Genomic DNA, 22,710 nt, shown 5'->3' with positions numbered 1-22,710 from the left:
AATATTTAGAAATACCTTTAAAATATTCTAGAGATTTTTAGGAATTTATAGAGTATTTTTATGCAATTTTTGAGGTTCGTTTGGTATTTTTACCAAGAGGAAGAAGTTAAAAAAAAAAAAAGAAAGAAAAATGTTGAAATTAGGTTTTGAACCCAAGACCTCGGGCTTGACCCGAGCCTTAACCGAACTCAGACAACCAACTGAGCTAAGCAAGTTTTGTTATAATATAAGGGAATTAAATATAGTTAAGTAGTTGTAAGAAATGAAATTTAAATTCCGTTTCAAAAACAAAGGAAAGAGTCGAAGGCGGCTCGAACCCGAGACCTTCGGGAATCCTCTTTCCAGCGGACCAAGCGCGCCAGCGGGTATTTCGTAAACAGATTCATAACGAATTGGTCTTAAGTTGTAGTTATAAAAGGACAAGTTAAAGAGAGGGTTAAGTTATACTCTTTTCTCTCCCGTGACCTAATTCCTTCGACCTTCCCTCTCTCGTGCGACAAGGGCAGCCGGGCGGAAACAAGCCGCAGCTAGGGCATCCCTCCGGCGGCCGGCGAGGGGCGAACTCTGGGGGTTCTTCGTCGATCCGAGGTCGCTCGTCAAGAAGGAAGCCGTGAGCGGGGAAGAGGCCCCGATTTCAAGTTCACCCGAACCTTAGAAGCACTAGAAGGTTCCTCCTTCGGCCGTGAATCAAGGAAACGAAGGTAAGTGCTTACTCACCTGCGGTAAGATAGTTTCGAGCCTTTGATTTAGAGTTTCTCTTGTTTTGTGAATGTGCCATGAGGAATTGTTGACAAGGAAGCTTGATGCCGTGTGTTTCATAAAGAAGATTGTTCTTCCCTTTTTAAGCTTTCGAATTTGTTGTAAGGATTTCAGAATATCTAGGGATTTAGTTTCTTCTTGATTTAGAATTCTTGTTGGGAAGATTGTTCGGCTGTGAGCTTGTGTTTTCTGCCGTGGTTCTGAACAGGGGAACGGATTGTGGTTTTGGGATGTAGTTTTGGAGCATGCTTAGATCAAGGTAGAGTTTTAAAGTCTTCGAATTTTGTAGTTTCATTAAAACATAAGCTGTGGATGAGTTCTACATAGGTTTGATTATAAAAGTTCAAGTTGTGAATCAGTTTTGTAGAGGTTTATGTTTTAAGTTTCCAGCAAGCCTAATTTGGTTGGTCTTGTGTTAAGTAATGAAGATGATCAGCCTTAGGAAGCTTATTGTTAGCTGTTAGTCCCTTGTTCACCTTTTTGGATTTAGTTTTTAGTTTTGATTGCTCTTGTTGCTTTTGGGCAGTTCAAGTTTTGTAATTTGTAATTCAGATTCTGATTTAGAACTTGGGATCTTAAGGAGCATGATTGAGTTCATACGGAGTTTTACAGGTTTTGGATTTTCGTTGCTAGGCAATGAACACTAAATGGTTTAATTTTAGCATGTAGATTTGGATTTCTGGGAATTCATAGCTTGAATTTGATGAAGTCTTACGTATTGGCAGATTTTTATAAGCTTAAGATGCAGATTTTTGTTAAGCTTAGTATGCAGATCTTAGATAAGCTTAATATGCAGATTTTAGTTAAGCTTAGCATGTAGATTCATGTTAAGCCTTGTATGCAGATTTTTGTTTAAGCATTTTTAGAATTTGTTTAAACATTTCAGTCTTGTAAGAAGCATTCTTTTATTAGAAGAATCAATCAAGACATGTTCTGGGATGGTGGTATGATCTGGGGACCTAAGCCCGGTGAGCGCGCCAGAATCAATTAAGATATGTTCTGGGATGGTGGTATGATCCGGGGACCTAAGCCCGGTGAGCGCGCCAGAATCAATTAAGATATATTCTGGGATGGTGGTATGATCCGGGGACCTAAGCCCGGTGAGCGCGCCAGAATAGAGGGGAACTCCGGTCCTAAGTTCGGACCCCTACCAACCTAGCGCTAGAGTAGTTGTTTGATCAACAACTTATGTTACGGTACTGCTAAGTGCAACTAGATCACCACAATAGTAGGTGTATAAGTACGCATGCAAGTATGTTCAAGTCATGTTCATGTTTATGCCTATGTTTATGTTTATGTTAGACTTGCTTACATGTTTAACATTTCAGTATGCTTTGTTCCTCCCGCTGTTAGGAGAGCATGAGTAGCTTACATGTTTAGCATTTCAGCCTATTTGATTCTTTTACTATTAGATAAGCATGAGCAGTCTTTGGTAAGCATTCAGTTTTAGCATGTTTTTATTTCAGTATATTCACATACATATCGAGTTTTTGTGAGTTAGATAGCGCTTACTAAGCATTTTGCTTATAGACTACACTTCCTCTTACTGCAGATACAGGAAAGGAAAAGATATAGAAAGGAAGGCGATAAGGAGGTGTTCGAAGGATGTGTGATGCCAGGACTATGGAAGCCTTGGGACTAGGAAGGAAGTTTTAATTTTAGTTTCCGCATTTTAGTAATTAATAAACATTTGAGTTGTATTTTAAGTTCATGTCATTTGAGATTATCCTGTTGAGATTGCATGTAGGATGAGTTTAGTTTAGTAAGTAGATATTTGTGTGTTTGATACTTATTTAACTGCGTGGTTGATTGATATGTGTTCCAGCCGCTTGTGGCTGAGTATATATTGCATGTATTGTTAAATATGGTCACCGGTACAGGGGAGATTCTGCCGAAATTTTTCGGTAGGGTTTCCATATGATTTTTAATCATACTGGTTAAGTAGAGTTAGTAGTTAAGTAACGGTCATCCTTAGAGAGTAGTAGTAGTAAGAAGGGTGGTCGTTACAAAGGATGAGGAGCTTTTGGGTGGTGTTCATCTTGGAGGATCGTCGCCCACACGACGTTCAAGACGAGACGAGGAATACGGCAGAAGATCTCGAGGTTATTAGCATACAAGGAAAAAGGTATAACTAGTAATTGTTTTCCGCATTATGCTAGTTATTTTTCTTTGTAAGAATTCCAAACACAAGAGGCATTAGATTCTAGTTTTTCGAATTGTAATTCAAGTTTGTGTTTTCTTTTTATTTTTTGAATTTGTGATTCGATTGTTCTTTTTGGTTAAACCTAGAGTTATATAAGGAAATTAAATATTAGCTTTCCTTAAAAGGCTTTGTCTAGGCGGTGGTGGATGCTCCCATACCCAAGAAGGTCATGTGCCTCGCCATGCAGTCCTGGAAGTGAATTTTGGAAATTAATATTTAATTGAATTTATAACATAGGTTGATTTGGATCAATAGTGTTAAGTTCCGCTTGCGATCCAAATCTAAACCATTAAGAACAAATAAGTTAAATTTGGAATCAATAATGTTAAGTTCCATTTGCGATTCCTAATTTAACTTTAAAGAACACAATAGGTTGTTTAGGAAAGGTTCGACATTTGTACAAAATTTTTATACTGTGGAACCGGTAGGATCTTCCTAGGACCAACCAACAATTGGTATCAGAGGTAGGGTTTGCCTCTCTGTGTTTTGGTTTTCAAATTGATTATGCACATGTCATACATAATTTAGGCAGGATAATAGTAGGATGTGCTAACTTTTTTGTTGCAAGCTCCAACTATTATGACATATAGATATTATGTGTGATTGGACCCTTGGACATATCAAGGGCATTATTTTTATGTGTGCATGATTGTATGTATCAAATACAGCAGGAGCTGTATTACTTTTAGAATTTTTCTTTTTTGTTCGATCTAGAATACATATACATTCCTTTGTGGAATATATGATCGATATATGTAAAATTCTATTTTTGTCGCGGATCATATCCTTGCGAGGCGTGGTGCTATTAGAGGACCAGAGGCACGGCGAAATAAGAAGCAAGATAGATGCGACAACTGGACCTGTTGGCGGTGGCTAAAGATGGCAGCAGCTAAGGTTGGAGCATATGGAGAACAGTGACAGAAAAGGCCATAATAGTTGGAAAATTAATTTCCATATTTATTGCTTTTATTTACTGTGATGTGTGTGTGTGCATGTGATGTATGCTAGTATAGGTTAAAATTCCTCACCTTAAATAACTAAGTGGGAGAGGGATTTATAAATAAATTCCACGGTCTCCATTACTAGTTTGTAAGTGATGCGAACAAACTTGCGCGTTGGCTCTGAGTGCCTTCCTCCATCTCGGATGATTTTGTTTGCGGATCACTAGATCAAACTTCCATTTGGATGACTATAGGAAATTAACTAAGAGTGTGTGATCTTCCCCATCGGAAGGGGCACAATCTTATTTGATAGACTAAGTGTCAAGTAATGGTATACACTTAGGCACATCTAATAGTATCCTCCTCATCGAAGTCACTGCTATTATTTGTGTGACCAAAGAAAACCAACTATTAATTTGTCATAAAGATAAGTTGACAAGATAATAAAATTAAAACCCCCTCTTACAAATGTTGAGATTTTGTATACGTCCATACTATCGTGGCATACAAAATTCACGATGTATGAGGTAATTTTATTTGTTAGGTTGACAAGCAAATAAAATTAATGGGAAAACTCCCTCTTACAAATGTTTAGTTTTGTATACGTCCATACTATCGTGACATACAAAATTCACGGTGTTTGAGATAATTTTATTTGTCATAAAGATTTATTGACAAGATAATTAATGGGTAAAATCCTCCTCTTACAAATGTATGAATTTGTATACGTCCACACTATCGTGGCATGCATAATTCCCGGTGTTTGAGGTGTTGGTGAATTTAAATAATATTGTTTGAGGAATCAATGTTATTTTAAATTCAAAGTTTTGATCAAATATTTGACCAAAGATAGACCAACTATTAATTTTATTCGTCATAAAGAAAGGTTGACGAGATAATAAAATTAATGGATAAAATCTCCTCTTTGATTTTGTATACGTCCACACTATCGTGGCATACAAAATTCACGGGGATTTTAAGAAGTTGGTCTTGACCAAATAGTTTTGTGATTCTTAGGATGTTTGTCAATCCCCTAGTTGTTATACTATAGAATAGACTTAGTTGTCCCAATTATATTGATTGGAAATAAGACTTGGACATTAAGATGGACTGTCCTCTCAGAACTGAAAACAATATAGGTGTATTTTATTCATTAGTTGTTGAAACATGTTTAGTGGTGTTATCTACCAGTACCTGGTGTGTAGATACGAGGAGCCACTGATCATGTCTGCAATTCATTGCAGGGGTTCCAGGAAACCTGATAACTATATGAAAGGGAAAATACCGTATACATGGGCACTACTACAAAAGTAGCAGCTGCTGCAGTGGGAGAAGTTTATCCTCTGATAGGAATAAAATATGGATTTTAAGAAATTATCTTTATGTACTAAGTTTAGAAAGAATTTGATTTTGATTTCTAAATTATTAAAGAATAGATATTCTGTCTATTTTGGTAACAAAATTGTTATCAAGAAAATAGGAAAGTTATCTGTTCTGGTACGTTGGTTGACAATTTAAAATCCAATAACTCTCACGATGCAACAAATGGAAATTAATAACACATCTTCTAACTCTAATAAGAGAAAGCAACCTTCGAAAATGAACCAATCACATATTTGGCATCTAAGGCTATGTCATATTGACTTGAGTATGATTCAAAGGATAATAAACTTTTGGGTTCATTGATGGTGGGAAAATTTTTCAACCTACGGGTCTTACTTGGAAGGAAAAATAACCAAGTAGCTTTTAAATCTAAGGGGTATAGAGCCAAATATGTGTTGGAATTGATTCATTCTGATTTGTGTGGTCCTATGACTATCCAGACAAGAGGTAGTTTTGAATATTTCGTCTATTTTATAGACAACTATTCGAGATACAGATACATTTACTTGATGCGTCGCAAGTCTAAGTGTTTTGATTAGTTCAAAAAGTAGGAGGCTGATGCGGAGAAACGTCAAAGTAATAGTATCAAGACACTACGGTGAGATCGTAGTGACGAGCACCTCTTAGGAGAATTTAGGAGTCGCTTATCAGAAGTCGGGATTCAATCCCAACTGACTGCACCTGGTACACTCCAACAGAATGGTGTAGTAGAACGAAGGAATAGGACTCTTATAGAAATAATTAGATCAATGATGAGTTATTCAGAATTACCAAAATTCATTTTGAGGATATACATTGAAAACGGAAGTGAACATAGTGCATGAACAAGTATACTAAAAGCCTAGCTTTTGTAAACATTTATTTTAGAAATAAAAGAATCACATTGGTCAAATGTCTACATTTATTTGTTAAGTGTAGTTGTTCAATTAATTTATATTGTAGATAACATAGTGTGTGGTGTCATACACAGAAGATCATGTTATCAGTTCTTTATAAATTATAAACAGTTGCTCATGACTAAAATGGAAAGGAACAAACCATTTGAATAGTCATAGTGTAATTAGGTATTAGTTTATCTTGACTAATAAATTACACTAGTACACTCTAAGTGTATTGAGTAGGACCATTTTATGTCATTTCTTTTTATACTGATTTAATAAAAGATCTAGACCTTAGTTATTATGGAAGTGTGTGCTCTTAATCCTAATATAATGACAAACACATATATTTAATATTTATTTCTTTAATTTACCAATGGGTGAGATTTAGTTCGATAAATCAATAGGCCCGATAAGTTGGTAAATGATATTACTTATAGTGTGTGTTGTTGATTATAGAAGAAAGTTGTGTCCTAGTTATCTAGGTTGAGAATGTCTCCAAGAGGAGCTCATATGGATTGTCATGTTAAACCCTGCAGGTGGACTTAGTCTGACATGACAATGAGGTTGAGTGGTACTACTCTTGGAGCTAGATATTAATTATGTGAGTTGTCAATAACTTACTTAATTAGTGGGCATTCGTTATCTTAAATACAGGGAGACTAACACACTCATTATAAGAAGGAGCCCATAATGTAATTTGGGTTTGGTGCGGTAGTGCAATAATAATTCTCTAGTGGAATGAGTTATTATTGATGAACTTGAGTTGTGTGTTCGGGGCGAACACGGGATACTCAAGCTCGTCGGAAGGCCAAAACTAATTTCTCCTCTAGGTCCCTGTCGTAGCCTCATTAAAGCCTCAAGTCCATCCAATGAAAACCCATCTTGGTGTCCAAGAAGGGTCGGCCCAAGGCTTGGTGACCAAGCCAAGGGTCGGCCATGAATTCCTTCAAGGTGGTCGGCCCTTGCTTTGTGCAAGGGGGCCGGCCACATAATTCAAAGTTAAGGGGTGATTTTGAATTTTTAAAATCTTCTCTTTGTAGAAAACTACAAGTTTTAAAAGAGAGTTTTTAAAATATAAAATTTTCTTTATTTGAATTAGGCCACATGGTTTAAAAGAAAGTTTAAAAGTTTTAAAACTTTCCTTTTTTAACCATCCTCATGGTTTTAGAAAAAAGGAAGAGAAGTTTTAAATTTTAAATCTTTTAATTTTGTAACCATGTTAAAAAAGGAAATTTTAGAAGAGAAGTTTTAAATTTTAATACTTGGTTTTAATTTTTAAAACTTTCCTTTTTGAACATCCACATTGGGAAATTAAAAAGAGAGCTTGTAAAATTTTATAAGAGCTTTTCTTCTTTGCTTATAAAATTTTTACAAAAGTATTTCCTTCCTTTTAAGTGGTCGGCCACCCTTGCTTGGTGCCCAAGCAAGGGGCCGGCCAATCAATAGATCATCCAATCATTGATTTGGTGATTGAATCAATCAAGAGGAAAGAAAAAGAAAAATAAAAGGGGAAAAGGAAAAACAAGAGGAAGATTTTAATTTTTTGTAAAAAGTCTTTCCTTATTTGCCTTTGACAAGTATTATAAAAGAAGGGGAGGAGAGACCTCATGTAAGAATTCTATTCTTTTCTTTCTTCTCTTCGAGTCTTCTCCTAAGGGTCGGCCCTTGCTTTTCTTCATGCTAGGGCCAGCCACCTCTTGTGGTTGCTTGGTGTGGCCGGATACAAAGAGAAGGAGAAGAAGAGGAGAAGTAGGGTATGCATCTATTCTTATTCCATTGATTGTGCTCTCCCTTGTGTCCGGATCTCTCCCTTTCCCTTTCCCTTTCCCTTTGCTCTTTTGTTCCTTGGTGGTGGTTGTGGCTGAATTCTAGAGAATGAGGAGGAGCTTTTGGGTGGTGTTCATCTTGGAGGATCGTTGCCCACACGACGTTCAAGACGAGGCGAGGAATACGGCAGAAGATCTCGAGGTTATTAGCATACAAGGAAAAAGGTATAACTAGTAATTGTTTTCCGCATTATGCTAGTTATTTTTCTTTGTAAGAATTCCAAACACAAGAGGCATTAGATTCTAGTTTTTCAAATTGTAATTCGAGTTTGTGTTTTCTTTTTATTTTTCGAATTTGTGATTCGATTGTTCTTTTTGGTTAAACCTAGAGTTATATAAGGAAATTAAATATTAGCTTTCCTTAAAAGACTTTGTCTAGGTGGTGGTGGATGCTTCCATACCCAAGAAGGCCATGTGTCTCGCCATGTAGTCCTGGAAGTCAATTTTAGAAATTAATATTTAATTGAATTTATAACATAGGTTGATTTGGATCAATAGTGTTAAGTTCCGCTTGCGATCCAAATCCAAACTATTAAGAACAGATAAGTTAAATTTGAAATTAATAATGTTAAGTTCCGTTTGTGATTCCTAATTTAACTTCTAAAGAACACAATAGGTTGTTTAGGAAAGGTTCGACACTTGTACAAAATTTTTGTACAGTGGAACCGGTACGATCTTCCTAGGACCAACCAACATGCTGAAGTCCTCAAGTTGCGACATTTTAATCTGCACACAGGAAAATAAACAAGAGAGGTTCCAAGACTTGATCTTGGATTAGTAGTGCGGGAAGAAATAAAAAAAATAACTAAATTGGTGTTGCACCATTTTAGTTTAATTATAACGGAAATAAATTTCCAAAAAGGTAATAATACCAGTTTGGAATTATACGAAAAACTGAAAGTCGAAAGAAGATTTTTTTTTAAAAAAAAACCAGATCACCCCCTTGTCTGATTGGTGGTTGCACCAAATCAGAGCGGTACCTGATCTGATGCCACTTGTTGGACCGTGATCGTTCGATAGAGGGGGGGGGTGAATATCGATTTAAAAAAAATATTGAAAAGAGTTAAGCTTAGCAAAAAATATAAGCGAATAGAGACAAGGCTAACACAGATTCGTTTTTACTTGGTTCGGAGCCTGTGTCGACTCCTACTCCAAGGCTCGTACTCGTCAAGTACTTTCGTTGGGCAATTCACTAGCAATTCGAATATTGAATACAAATTGAGTACACGAATGCCAATAAAAAATAATAATACCGACAAAAGGAAAAGAAAACAATGCGTAGTCGGAGTAGTTTCGCAGCGTCGCAAGAGCACAAAAGAGCAGTCTGAGAGTTCTGAGTTGTTGTTGAAGCTCCACCCTTGACCCTTCTTTTATAGGATGCTCGGGGCGCCCAGATCCCTTCTGGGTGCCCTGGTGTGACGTAGCAGGCTCAATCAGCGAGCTCCACGTGTCGACAACGCGCTGGGGATAAAACTTGCCTCCGGGCGCCCGGATCCCTTCCGAGCGCCCGGACCACCTTTCTCCAGAATCTCCTTCTCCTGCAAGACAAGGTTAGTCCGAGGCAAATATATAATGTATATCCTGTAAAATAAAGTATTAACACAGTTTATAATTTTAACATAAAGAGTATGACTTAGATTCTGTCTTTCCGAGATCGGAATCTAGTCATGATCTCAACTTAGATTTCTGAAATGGATCTAAGTTGGATCGACGCCTAAGTTCCCTTTCCAGAAACACGTCCTCACAGTCACTCCCCTCCAGTGACTTACCTTTACTTACTTGTCAGACGTCCGGTCAGCCCTTCGACCCGTCTGGACTTCTCGCCAGCTATCCGGTCAACCTGTCGACCTAGCTGGACTTCGTGCCAAACGTCCGGCCAGCCCGTCGACCCGTTTGGACTTCGTGCTAGCTATCCGGTAGGCCCGTCGACCTAGCTGGACTTCGTGCCAGACATCCGGTCAGCCCATCGACTTGTCTGGACTTCACCTGCACACTCGGTCAGAGTGTTAGACAACGACGAGCTTAACTTAACCTAATTTGTCATATATCAAAACCTGAGTTAGACCGTTAGTGCTAACCGCACCAACAGGAACATCTTGCCTTGATCTTAACTCAGCCTCAGAAGGGGTGGTGGTACGACAATAGTGATGAGCCGGTGGTGGTGGCTGTGAAGTCCCAGCAGCTGAGGCAGAGGGAACGGAAGGGGGTGCACGGGAAAGCCCCGGTGGTGAGGTAGTGGGTGAAATGCGATGTGAGGGGTCGGCTTCTGCGCTCCTGTGCTGTTGAGAGGTTGAAGGTTGAGCTAACGGAATCCCGGCAGGAACGTCGGGTGGATCAGGAGGAGCATCTGATGGGCCCGGGACAGAAGTGGGGGAGGCAACAGAAGGCGAGGGATGAGGGGCAGAAGAAGGGCCCGAAGCTTGGCTAGGATGGGTAGTTCTGCGGCGAGATCTGTGAGCCAGAGCCCGATCGTCAGAATCAGAATCTTTATAGGGCGATCGGGCCCGGCACCGAGAAGAAGAGGGTGTATCCCGACTTGAGCGGTCAGTCACAGAGCGTGCACGACGAGCCGCCTGAGATGCTTCTCTGATGGCAGGGTTGACATAAGTTACATTGGTTGATCTTCGACCATGGCCGCGACCCGAGCCAGAAGTCGGTCGGGAAGAAATAGCCGGTCGGGGATGAGTAGAGGTGGCAGGCTGGGACGTAGGCGGGCCCTGGGATGAACATATAAGGAAGGTCGGGAAACAGATGAGGCCCTGGGATGAACAGAGGAGGCAGGCCGGGAAGTAGACAAGGCCCTCGGAGGAAGACTGGGTCAGGGGGTTGCAGAGGTAGTTATCCCGACCTGGGTGGAAGTCGAGTAGGGGAGTGGCCTCCTCTCTAGGATGACTCGACCTCGTCGCATTATCTCCATGGCACTTAAAGGAAGAGGTTGGACCTCTAAGGCACGGGTTAGAGTATTAGTTGAATAAGCCAGAGTATGGGTGTCAGTTACAGTAGGTAGAGCAAAATACATGAAGTCACAGAAGAATCAAAAGAGAAGCTTACCCAAGGAGTAGGGTGTTTCAGAAGTAAGGTGACTCTGTCTGAAATAGGACAACAATTCCTCAGATAATAATAGCATCAAGTTCAGTTGTCATCCTACCAATCGAGATGAAGCCTCTATATAGAAGGTCTCAAGGTGGAACTCTCCTAATTGCGGGGTCGGGGGAAGCAGTGGTTGCCATTGCAGGGGCCATTCCACCTCATTGGGAAATCGAATGAAGAAGAATTTGCTCTTCCAGTTCGCTTCAGAAGGCGGAAGGGATGAGAAAAAAACAGTTCGAATGCGTGGTTGGAAATGGAATAAGCCTTCTTCCTGCCAACAAAGGACAAAAAACCAGTGGAACAGGGGGGCAGACCAAGATAGCTCACATACTTCACAGAGTATTACAAATCTGCATAGGAGCCTTACAGAATTGGGCATTAATTGGTCCATGGGAATTTTAAAGTAGCGGCACACATCAGAGAAGAAGGGTGAGGAGGAAGACGAAGGCCGGCAGTGAACTACTCTTTAAAAAAGGTGCAATGGCCAGTGGGAGGAGCAGAAAATTGGTGCACTCTAGTTTGGATGATTATATGGGTGTTGGCAGCGACTCCATAGTTATAGTGCAGATCATCCAGGTCTAATTCATTGAAGATGGACGAGCCAGGAAAATACATTGCAGCAAGAGAGGACAGATAAGAGGAAGATGCCATGTTAAAAGAAGCTGACGGAGAAAAAGCCAAGCAAGGAGCTACCGATGAAAGAAGAAAGACTTAAACATAGTTGCGGATTTAGGATGGAAGAAAGCGAAGGCTGGGAAAAGTTTGGAGGCAGAAGCGAGGGGAAAGTATTTATAGCCGCTGGGTGGAGGGGCAATTTTGTCAGTTATCATCCATCGACCCACAAAAATTGGCAGAAGTAAAGAAGGCCGATGGATCCTTTTAGAAAATAGCGCCTAGGGGTATATCGGGAAAAATATCAACATGGAGTACGAGGCTCATTAGAAGGCGGAAAGGCCTCGGGAAGAGGCGTGGCAGTAATAAATATCCTATGGTGATGTTGGAGGAAGCAGACCAGTTCGGGGTAAAGAGTTGGGCCCTTGATAGTTACCAGTTAAAGCCTGAACGAGAAGGTCGAGGTACACATTCATATAGTCACAGTAACTCCCGGTCTGGAAATGCACATAGGCCCTGTTGGGAAATTAACGAGCCGAAGGAAGAAACAGGCAATCCTACCATAGAAGTGTTAAGCAGTCCTAGACAGCAACAAGTTTGAAAATACGAGTAAACAATATTGATAAAAATTTTACAGCTCCATTCTTACATCAAGGTTTGGCATCAGTTGGGGGTGCTGGGAGAAGAAAGAGGTCGTCATCGTCCTTGAAGGAAGGATAAGACCCTGCAGGAAGTTCGCGCATCAGGCGAGCAGTGTCCAGGAAATACTCCGAAGGCGCAAAATGAAGAAGATCCTGTTCAAACAGTTGACGAGCCCCGCTGGCCGTTCCATAACATAACATAAGATTAATCAAACCTCTAATCTTCCTTAGGAAGAAAGGAGATGTGACATACAATACCCTATACGCTCTAAGGCAACCAGCCTCACCCTCCTGGTAATCCACTAGCTCTGCCCTGGTCTTCACAGCATTGGCTCGGATCAGAGCCAAATCTTTCTGGCCCTGGGAAGCGTTCTCCTGTGCCTTCAGGAGATCAGCTTGTAGTGATTTGATCGTGGCTTGGCTGGCCTCCCATTGACTGTGAATAGCTTTCTCCCGATCGGCGCTGGAAGTTAGTTGAGCCTGGACATCCGCTAAGTCTTTCTGAAGAGCCTCCTGAGTTTCCTATAGAATCTTCAGTTTAGAGGATAGAGTGGTCAGTTTTGCATCTTTCTCATCCAGTTCAGCCACGATCGAGCGACGACGCTCCCCCTCAGAAGCCAACTTAGACTCGCTAGTTTTCAGGGCTGCCTCTAAGGTCTTTATTTTGTCAAAAGCTGCATGGGCAATGCTTCGGGCAGACTCAGCAGGCTCCCCAATGGACCGAAAATATCCGGCCAGGTCCCCGGGTGTTGGGTTAAGCTGATCGCGGGGGGTAAACGGTAGCTCTCATTCTTGAAGGCGAGCCTTCAACACCTCGTGCCCCCGCTGTAAATTGGTGGCATGTTGGATTGCACTCAAACCTGCGGAGCAGGCCTGCAGAAGACTATCAATACCTGAATGGAGAAGGGTATAGAAGGACTATCAATACCTGATATCCGACCCGAATACCCGATTAAATAATATATATACATATATTAAAGAAAATTTTCTTTTTTCTAAAATTAACTTATTATTTTTATTGATATTAGGAGACTATATAGATGTTTAATCTATTTTTTTTAATTATATATATATATTTTTAATAGGTTATTAATTTTAATATATTTTTTTGAATGATAATAGTTGGATAGAAAGAAGAAAAATTATAACTATAGAAGAATTCTGATCATTTAATGGGTATGGGTATACCCATAATTTTATATCCGATGAGTATGAAAACGGAGGATATAAAATCCGACCTGAACCCGACCCATTGTCATCCCTAATTCCAATCCTTCTCAGAAGCGCATATCAAGAACGCAGCAGCAACACAGTGCAGCACAACTGCAAATCAAACCCCAATTTTTTTTTAAAAAAAAATCAGAAACTAAGGGAATCGAAATTAATTTTATTCAGACAGGAAAACATAATTTCTACGTTTCGTTACCATCCTTTCCAGAATCCATCTCCACGGCTGCTTGTCTCGACCGGAGCCTGCTGCTGATTCGCAGCGCTGTTCTCCATCGTCGGGTAGCCCTGCGGCGGCGGTGCCACCGTCGGTGGGTAGGCCTGCTCGGACGGAGGGGGGTAAGCTGCATGTTTGCCACACATGTATAATCTTATCTGCTTCTAATCAAGTAACTTAAATTCAAGAAAGAAGAATGGATCAGTACTTGGGGGAGGGGGTTGTTGCTGATCGAAGTAACTCATACTGAAACCGAGAGGAGAAGAGAAGTTAATGCGAGGATCGATCACAGAACAGAGTGAGAGGCGTATTTTATGTATGCAAATAATGCAAGCACTCTTTGAAAGGCAAAGCACGCTTCAACTTAAGAGTCAAAGAACAGAAGTAGGAGTTTGTTGATTGCATTCAACTGCTCCATTCATCAGCACTCAACTACTCTGTATCCAGATTTCTTTTTGTTTTTTTTAATAGCGATTAGGATGGTGGATCAATTTTCAACCTCGAATCAAATAATCTTTTGTTCAATCTTTTTGATGAGATAGGCTATCTTCAAAATTAATCGGATGAACGAAGGTCACGAGGAAAACATGTCAATCTTCAAAGTTTTCATATTTTTTTACAGCCATTGATCCGGTCTGAGATCAGAGGATGGGTTGACTCTTTAATGTATCCGCAACAGAGATCTTTCGGTAGGTTGGATGCACGTCATGTCGGATTTTATTGAATGAGTGTTGTCGGGTTGACTTCTATTGGATCGGCCCTTGTCGGATCGACTTTTAAAGATGTCAGGCTGGCTCTATCGGCTTCAGTCGAGTCGATAATTGTCGGATTGGGCAGTTACCGAGTCGGCTGTGTCAAGCTGAGCTACGCAAGGACTACGGTCAAGGCCCTAGTGACGACGATTAGAAGGGCTCAAAAGGGGGCTAGAAGGAAGGCTCAGTACCACTTCCGACACTCAAGGAGTACCATTTTGACACTCAAGTCAAAATCAGGAGAAGATAAATGATACTAATGATGTAACAGCCATAAATATCAATATCACAATGTACCTCTTAGTTCTGTTGGGGTAGTATGGTAGTTGAGGCATAGAATGTTGATACATGAGGTCTTGGGATCGAAACTCAACGCGTTTGAGTATGTCCTCCCCCATGCCTTGGCCACTTGCACTAATAGCTAGTAGTCATCCATAATTTATCTCCTCTGTATTAACGGATGGATTGACAAGGATGTTAAAAATGAGCGAATCATCTTTTTATCACACAATGTACCTCTTAATGTTGCCATCATATAGAAATGATTTACAAGATCCCCAAGAGACGTACCTTAATGGATGTTATTGTAATTGTCGTGTCGTGCTCGAACTCTAGTTCTAGCTGGTTGGACTTAACTTGACTGAAACTCAAGTTGAGCTCAACCATGAGTTAGTTGACTTGACCTGAGTTTGGTCTTGAGTTGGCTGACTCAACTCGATTGTGTTGACAAAATCCTAGGCCTTGAACTTGAAAGAGCTGGTTTGATTGAACTTGAGTTCGTCTCAAACTAATCAAGCTTCGTATTGACCGAGTCCTAGGCCTACCACATGGTCTATGTTGTCTCCGCTACATCAATTGCTTTTGTAAGAATTTTTTTTTATTTATCTTGAATCAAGGCTTTTATTAAGTTAAGTTGGCCGGACCAATCTGGTTAGACCGGTTCAATCAATATGTGCTAATTTGAACTGTTGTTCATGCGGATGAGATCTAATTCCCTACAAGTTTGGTCACTTTTTAGAATGCTCTAAACTTCTAATAAAAATTTTTTCTTTGTAAAATACTCGGATCTTATTTCTTTATCAACGACTACTTATTTAATTTGTTCCTCGTAAAATTGTTCATGATCGGTCTCTAACATCAATAAATTGTTGAGTTTGGTATTTTAATTCAAACTATTTTTTGGTTTAGTTGTTGTTTTGGCAATGCATGTGTGTATGCATTTAGTCCCACATTGCTAAGCAAAGAAGGTTGGAAGACCTTATATATGGAGCCCTTCCATCCTTGCTTAGCAAAGTAAAGGGGACCTACACGCATGCGCGGGCCGAGCCCAAATCGGTGGCTTGGGGGTTCGAGCCGGAAATCCATAAACGGGCACGACGCACGCGATCATCGCGCGCAGGGGGGTGCAAATCCCCAGCTTGTGGGCCTCGCACTTGGGTTTGGTTCTGTCCGCGCGGAATACGCTTTGGTGCGTGCACTGCTTCGGAGTGTATAAATACAGAGTAGTCTGTTCTGAGGTTGAGTCCGAGTGCGGCGTTCATTTTGGAGTGCACCTACGGACGACGTGAGTAGTTGTCGGCTCTTGGGAGAATTTTGCCGGAGAGTCTCTGCACCGTGGGCGGCAATAAATTCTCTAAAGACAGTCTGCATGCCGACGCTTCAACCAGAGATACACGATTTCTCAACCTTACTCTTTTCATTTACAAATTTATTGCATGCTTGCTATTTTGGTGCAAATAGATTACTGTGTTTGCGTAATCAGTAGTACAACAATTTTAGAGAATTTATTGTAAGCATCAGTAGACATGATGAATGATAGGGTAATGGGGTATGATGAGGCTAGTGCCAGACTCGAGAAATTTTTCGGACAAAACTTCAGACGTTGACAACAACGGATGAAATTTTGGCTTACTACGCTAGGGTTATTCTCCGTTATAGAAACAGATCCTCTTTCACCTAATGAAGAGAAACCTGCCTATAGTGCTGCCTTACAGAGGTTTAAGCAAAAAGATTATCTCTGACATGGGAGGATCCTGTCTGCCCTCTCAGACGCACTATTTGATGTGTACTGCTCAACGGCTTCGGCTAAAGAGCTATGGAAATCTTTGGATAAAAAAAATAATTCTGAAGATTCTGGTTTAGAAAAGTACACTGTGGCAAAATTCCTAAACTTCAAAATGGTTGAAAGAAAATCTGTGGTTGAGCAGACACATGAATTCCAAGTTCAAATTCATGGTCTTGCTGAAGGAGATATGTCATTACCCGAAAAATTTCAGGTCTTGTCTATCATCGAAAAATTACCTCCGAGTTGGGAAGATTTTGGCATGACTTTTAAACATCGGAGAGGTAAAATCTCTCTAGAAGATTTGATGATTGCCTTAAATATCGAAGAAGAACTTCGGAAGCAAAATAAAAATGATGATATAAAAATGCCTATGGATTTTATTCCAAAGGCAAACGTAGTAGTCTCATCTGACAAGAAAAAATTCAAAAATCAGAAAATGAAGAACAAGATGAAACTCAAACCAAAAATTCAAAAGAAAAATGGAACCAAGCCGTGTTGTGCATGCGGACAAGTTGGACATTATGCCAAATTCTACCCCAAGAAGAAGAACCAGAGCAATATGTCCAACACCAAGGCACAAGCAAATGTTGTGACTGCTAGTGACGGCACCAACGATAGGTTTGTTACCTTCAAACCCGAACTAAATTTGATCTATCAACCCAATGAATGGTTAGTTGATACAGGTGCTAATGTGCACTGTTGTGCTGATCGCTCTGCCTTCCTTACTTATCAGGTAATTGAAGGCACTTCCATGGCCATGGGGAACCATTCTGCAGCCAGGGTGTTTGGGATATGACAAGTTGACCTGAGGTTCACCTCAGGAAAAGTCCTATCACTGCATGAGGTGCATCATGTTCCAGCGGTCCGTCGGAATCTGATTAGCGGGTCAAAGTTAGTCCGTGCTGATTATGAGTTGAACTTTAAATGTAATAAAGTTGTAATATTACATTTAGGAACTTTTATTGGAAAAGGTTACCTTAATGAAGGTTTATTTAAACTCAATATAGAAAATGCTACCTTAAATAAATCTACTGATGTTGGTTGTTCATATAACATTGAGTCTTATGATATATGACATGACAGATTAGGACATGCCAATTTTAATACCGTAAAAAGGATGATGAATCTAGACATGATTCCTAAGCATGCTATAAATGATAAGAAAAAATGTGAAGTTTGTGTGCAATATAAACAACCCCGTAAACCCTTCAAATCAGTTGATAGAAATTCTGATATTTTAGAATTGATTCATACTGAGTTTAACGGTGTAATAACGAGAGACTATAAATAGTATTTCATTATCTTTATTGATGATCATTCTCGTTATTGTTATGTTTATTTGCTGAAAACTAAGGATGAAGCTTTAGATAAATTTATGATTTTTAAATCTGAAGCTGAGAATCAAACAAATAAAATTATTAAGAGGTTAAGGTCTGATAGGGGTGGAGAGTTTACCTCAAACCTGTTTCAAAAAGTTTGTCAAGATGCAGGTATAATTCACGAGGTAACTGCTCCATATAGTCCTCAATCCAACGGTATAGCAGAACGAAAAAATTGAACCCTTGAATATATGATTAATTTCATGTTAGGCAGTTCTGGGTTACCCAACTACATGTGGGGGGGAGCTTTATACACTTCATGTCATGTGTTAAATAGAGTCCCCATGAGGTCAAGGGATAAAAGCCCATATGAGCTTTGGAAAGACCGGAAGACAAGTTTGAAATACCTTAAAGTGTGGGGGTGCCTTGCAAAGGTACTAGTACCTGAACACTGAAGGAAAAAATTTGGTCCAAAAATCGTAGATGATATCTTCTTGGGTTATGCTCAAAATAGTATTGCATATAGGTTTCTGATTATTAAATCTGAAATTTATGGAATAGATGCAAATACTATTGTATAACTTCGTGATGCTACATTTTTTGAGAATATATTTCCTATGAAGACGAGAACACCTCAATCTATATCTAGTATTCCTACTAGAGATATGCCTGCTTCCATAGAGGCCCCATTATCCGTAGAAGGTACACCTTCCTCAAGTCACTCTAGACTAGATGAATCTAGTGAGCATACAAAACTGAGAAGAAGCAAGAGGCAATGTGTGTCTACAGATCTAGGCCAGGACTTTATCACCTATAATATAGAAGGTGACCCTGTGACATATAGAGATGCTATGACTTCTCCTGAAGCTAAGCACTGGAAAGAGGTCATTAAAAGTGAATTGAACTCTATTATCTCTAATGTCACTTGAGAGTTGGTAGATTTACCTCCTGGGTGTACCACTATAGGATGTAAATGGGTGTTTAAGAAAAAACTAAAACATGATGGGTCAGTAGATAAATTCAAAGCCCCGCCTAGTTGCTAAGGGATTCAAACATAAAGAAGTGATTGACTATTTTAACACTTATTCTCCTGTTACCAGAATTACTACAATTCGATTGTTAATAGCATTGACATCCATATATCATCTTGAGGTCCATCAAATGGATGTCAAAATGGCATTCCTAAATGGAGATATTGAAGAAGAGATATATATGGATCAGCCTGAGGGACATGTAGTTTCTGGAAATGAAAATAAAGTCTGTAGGTTAGTCAAATCTCTTTATGGTTTGAAGCAAACCTCAAAGCAGTGGCACGAAAAATTTGATAGTGTTATGCTATCGTTTGGCTTTGAAATGAATGACTCTGATAAATGTGTGTATGCTAAAATGAAAGGTGATAATTGTATTATCTTATGTTTATATGTAGATGATATTCTACTTTTTGGTTCTAACCTTTCTATTATTAATGAGACTAAGGCCTCTTAGGTGGTAAGTTTGATATGAAGGATATGGGTTGTGCTGATATAATTTTAGGGCCGAAGTTGACTCGTTCAACTGATGGAATAGCAATTTCTCAGTCACTCTATATTGAGGGAGTATTAGAGAAATATGACTATAGCCAAGTTAAATCTGTCGTCACACCCTATGATCCTTCAAAAACTCTCCACAAGAATAAGAGTGGTGTGGCAGTGTCTCAATTAAGATACTCACAAATAATAGGTAGTCTAATGTATTTAGCAAATTGTTCTAGACCTGATATTTCGTTTGCTATATCGAAATTGAGCAGGTTTACCAGTTGTCCGGACAAAACGCATTGGGGTGCATTAGACAGAGTACTCAGATTCCTAAAAGGTACTATATCCTTGGGCTTGTGGTATGGGAGATTCCCTGCAGTCCTGGAGGAATATAGTGATGTTAGTTGGATAGCTGACACTGCTGAGTGTAAAGGCGTTACTGGTTATGTCTTTACACTTGGAGGCGGTGCAGTTGCTTAGAGGCCTGTTAAACAGACGATTATAACCTGTTCTACATCTGAGGCAAAATTATGTGCTTTGGATACCACAGTAACTGAAGCTGATTGGCTTAAGGGTCTTCTTTCTGAAATTTCCTTGATGATAAAGTCAATACCTTCTATTTCAGTACACTGTGATAATTAAACAACAATAGCTTAGATTAGAAGCTCCAAGTATAACCAGAAACAGAAGAGACATGTACGAATAAGATTAAAGTCTATTCGTGAGTTAGTGTCTCTTGGAGTGGTTTCATTGGACTTTGTAAGTTCAAAAGACAATATTGCTGATCCACTCACTAAAAAACTTGATTATGAGAAAATCAAGAGATCCAGTAAGGGAATGAGACTGAGGCCTATCCTGGTTTCACCTATAACGGCAACCCAACCTATCTGATTGAAGATCCCAAGAAGTAGGTTCAATGTGGTACAAACAAGTTATAAGGGTGAATCGTATGCATCAAATTGATTGAGATGTAATCTCATAGTCTCTTCCCTGGATAGATGTTTGACTGTTAGTAAGGATGAGCTTAGGAGCTCTTAATGAGTTCAAGGTCTTAATGACAGGATGCTTGCAGTACATCCTTGGAGAACTCACCTATGTAAGTGTAATTGTGTGGCCGCAGTGTGGGGGGGTCTAGGCAACTCCCCTTAGCACTTATGAAACAAGATTCGGTGGCATGGCCGTAATGCACCAACCTAAAAGGATTCAACCGTCGCCCGTGATGAGTTGTTACCAATTGATTTTCACATATAAAAGGTTTAAGTTCAAGACTGAGTTCACTTCAAACCTATGTGAATAAGATTGGCGTACTTAGGTGAAAATTCAAACCGGAAGGTATTTTCACTAAAAGCTCATTGCAACCAAGCCTCAGAACATATCTTTGTTTTCGACCAAAAAAAATAATAATTTGAATTAATGGGGGATTGTTGAGTTTGGTATTTTAATTCAAACTATTTTTTGGTTTATTTGTTGTTTTGGCAATGTATGTGTGTATGCATTTAGTCCCACATTGCTAAGCAAAGAAGGTTGGAAGACCTTATATATGGAGCCCTTCCATCCTTGCTTAGCAAAGTAAAGGGGGGCCTACACGCATGCGCGGGCCGAGCCCAAATCAGGTGGCTTCGGAGGGTTCGAGCCAGAAATCCATAAATCCGGCGCGACGCACGCGATCATCGCGCGCAGGGGGGGGAGTGCAAATCCCCAGCTCGTGGGCCTCGCGCTTGCAGGCGGCCTGGTTTGTTTTTGCCAGTCTCCGATTTGGTCTGGTTCTAGGTTCTAACCTGCGCGCACTTGGGTTTGGTTTTGCCCGCGTAAGGAAGCAACGCGACGCACCTGTCCGCGAGAGGAAGAGAAGCGACGCGGTTCTGTCCGCGTGAGGAAGCGAAGCGACGTACGCTTTGGTGCGTGCACTGCTTCGGAGTGTATAAATACACTTCCTCTGTTCCTTCTCAACTCACTCCAGAAAACAGAGCAGTCTGCTTTCTTTCTTTCTTTCTTTCTTCCCTCTCTTCCCCTGTTCTGAGGCTTGGTTCTGCGATCTGAGGTTGAGTCCGAGTGCGGCGTTCGTTTTGGAGTGCACCTACGGACGATGCGAGTGGTTGTCGGATCTTGGGAGAATTTTGCCGGAGAGCCTCTGCACCGTGGGTAGACCTGACCACGGTTCGGAACCGACGGTTCGACGGTTCGGAACCGCCGGTTCGACGGTTCCAGGCAGGTCGACCCTTAACCTTAACCGCCCAAGACGGTTACGGTTCACGGTTCAGAACCGCCGGTTCACGGTTCGGTTCACGGTTCGTCACGGTTCGTCACGGTTCAAGATTAATATGTTAATAAAAATTAAAAATTAAAAATTAAACATTAAACATTAAAAATTAGAAATTAAAATTTATTAAAAAAAGGGCTTGCACTTATTTAAGTTGCCTACGTATCCCTTTAGGGGAATCAAAGCCCACGTAGTTCTTTTACATTTTTATCCTTTTACATTTTCATTCACTTCCATTTCCTGTTCCTGTCGTATTTGTTCCTTCAGTATCAAAATCTTCAACTTCGTCATCTGAAAGTTGCATTCCTTGGATTCTTTTCTCCGCTCTGGTCCAATCGTCCAGTAATGCTTGGGCTTCCAATGAGTCAGGAGACAAAGTTGATCGTCGTTCATCTAATATGTTGCCGCCGGCACTGAACGTCTGCTCCACAGCAACAGTTGACACTGGACAGGCGACGGGAAAGCTTTGAGCCTTCTGTGACCACCACTTTAAGATATCGAAGTTTTCGCTATCTGCTTCATTAAAATCAAAAGAAGTCGTAAAATAATTCTCAAGTTCTGTGTGGAACTTGAGGATCCCCGTGGACGTTTTGTCCGTTCTTTTAATAAGAGTTGTGCTTTTGTAAGTTTTAAATTACTACTAGTAGTTTGTTGAATTTGAAATATTAATTTGTGTTCCATATTTTGCATAATATTGATTATAAATATCATATAAATAAATTCTAACATTATATATAATATTAATTGGATCGGGGAAGAAGAATCTTTAATTGGAATTAAAGCATCATAATATAAAGTTAACATTTCTTGTAAAACTTCTAATTTAAATCTAGGATCTAAAGCAAATGCAATTAAATAAATTTCAGGAATTAAATAAAAATATTTTTCCCATTTAGTTTTCATAGCTAAGATGCAAGGAGATAAAGATTCATTATTAATATGTTCATTTAAAACTAATACTATATTAGAAAAATTTTCTAAAACTAATTGAGCGGGATAATAAACACCGGAAAGTTGTTG

This window comes from Zingiber officinale, chromosome 4B (genome assembly GCF_018446385.1).
Source record: "Zingiber officinale cultivar Zhangliang chromosome 4B, Zo_v1.1, whole genome shotgun sequence".
Lineage (NCBI taxonomy): Eukaryota > Viridiplantae > Streptophyta > Magnoliopsida > Zingiberales > Zingiberaceae > Zingiber > Zingiber officinale.
Note: the sequence above shows the minus strand (reverse complement) of the source record.